This window comes from Bos javanicus, chromosome 11 (genome assembly GCF_032452875.1).
Source record: "Bos javanicus breed banteng chromosome 11, ARS-OSU_banteng_1.0, whole genome shotgun sequence".
Taxonomy (NCBI): domain Eukaryota; kingdom Metazoa; phylum Chordata; class Mammalia; order Artiodactyla; family Bovidae; genus Bos; species Bos javanicus.
In genome coordinates this window covers 78,179,959-78,181,372 of record NC_083878.1, presented here as the reverse complement: position 1 = coordinate 78,181,372, position 1,414 = coordinate 78,179,959, and the positions used below count along the sequence as shown (strand labels likewise).

Here is a 1,414-nt window from a genome sequence, read left to right as displayed (position 1 = left end):
ATAACATCTTCTCAGTTCTGTTTCTCTGGAGAACCCTGATGAATACAATCCCATTGGTGGGCAGCACATGGCAGAACCTGGGGTGGCCCCTAGGCCTGGGGAGCAGCCTTCCCCATCTTGGTCCAGCGCGGGGTCTGCTGGCGCAGCCCACTTCCTTCCTCACTCCAGCCAAGAGCCCTGTGGGAAAGGGCAGGCCAGAAGCAGCTGCGGGGGTCCTCCAAGAGGGCTGTGGGGTGGGGAGGGGCCTGGATGCTGTGGGCATAACAAGAATAGTGTGTTCTGATGTTAATCAAATGCCTTGACCTCCATTGTGTTTACAGTGAGGCAGGCAGGAAAGAAACTACACCACACCCATTTGTCAGAGGAGGAAACTGAGGCTCGGAGAGGGGAAGAGACTCATTTAAGGTCACAGAGCAGAGTATACTGCAGTCAGAATCAGAGCCAGGCCTCTGGGTTGGTACAGAGCAGGTACTGGCTCCATGAGTACATAGCTTTGCACAGTGGCAGTATCATAGCCAATGAGGTTTATCCAAAGCGTGATTATTGCTAACTGAAAACTTTATCTGATACACATGCACAGAGTAAATGCACAATGGACAAAAAAGCAGTAAATAAATGGGCCTTACAGCTCAGGGCCTGACCACAGTAGGGGGTCAGCAAATATGTATTGAAATCAGCAAAAGAGGCCCTGAAGCCTGGTGCATGATGTCACAATGTGCCCACTGACTTCCTCCATCACACACACACACAGGAGCATCTCTCTAGAACACTTACAAAGCTTTGAAGAGGTTCTGTTTTGTCGTGGTCAAATAGCCCTGCCCTGGGCACCAAGTCCCTCACTCAAAATAGAACTCCCAGGACTCCTGCCCACTCCCTGCAACACCTCACTCCCCTCCACTCTCTAATCACCTCCCTGCAACACACACAGCTCTGGCTAGAAACACCAGGACTCTCCCCTTCTCCTTACAGCCACACTAGGGAACCTTCTCAACTTCCCACTGCTGTTTCAAAAAATGCTGATCCTTGTCAGCTGTATTAATGAATCACAGCCCAGGAGGCGCCAACCTTCCTAAAAATATCTGAGAACCCTCAGTGCAGAGAGAGTCTGTGAAGGCGGGTGCGCCCTGATGGAGCCACCCTGCCTGTCCCTGTCCCCTGGCCACCCCTCACACCCACATCTCCCCACAGCACCATCCCTACCTGCTCTGAGCTCCCAAACACTGAATGGGTGGGTGCAGAGCCAGGTATCTCCGAGAGAGCCTTCGGTCCCCTCCAACATTATAGATGGGGAAATTGAGGCTCAGAAGTGGGAAGGGCCAGAGACCCCCTGGTTCCTGGTGAGAGGGTTCTCTGCAGATGCTGCATCTGTGTCAGCAGCCAGCTAAGGGAAGGCAGGAAAGAGGCTTTCTGTCCA

The 1,414-nt window shown here is 52.8% G+C and overlaps 1 pseudogene; it reads left to right on the top strand.

Moving 5' to 3' along the window:
• The first annotated feature begins 489 nt into the window (after positions 1-489).
• Positions 490-572, top strand: LOC133257912 (U4 spliceosomal RNA; annotated as a pseudogene).
• Positions 573-1,414: the final 842 nt, after the last annotated feature.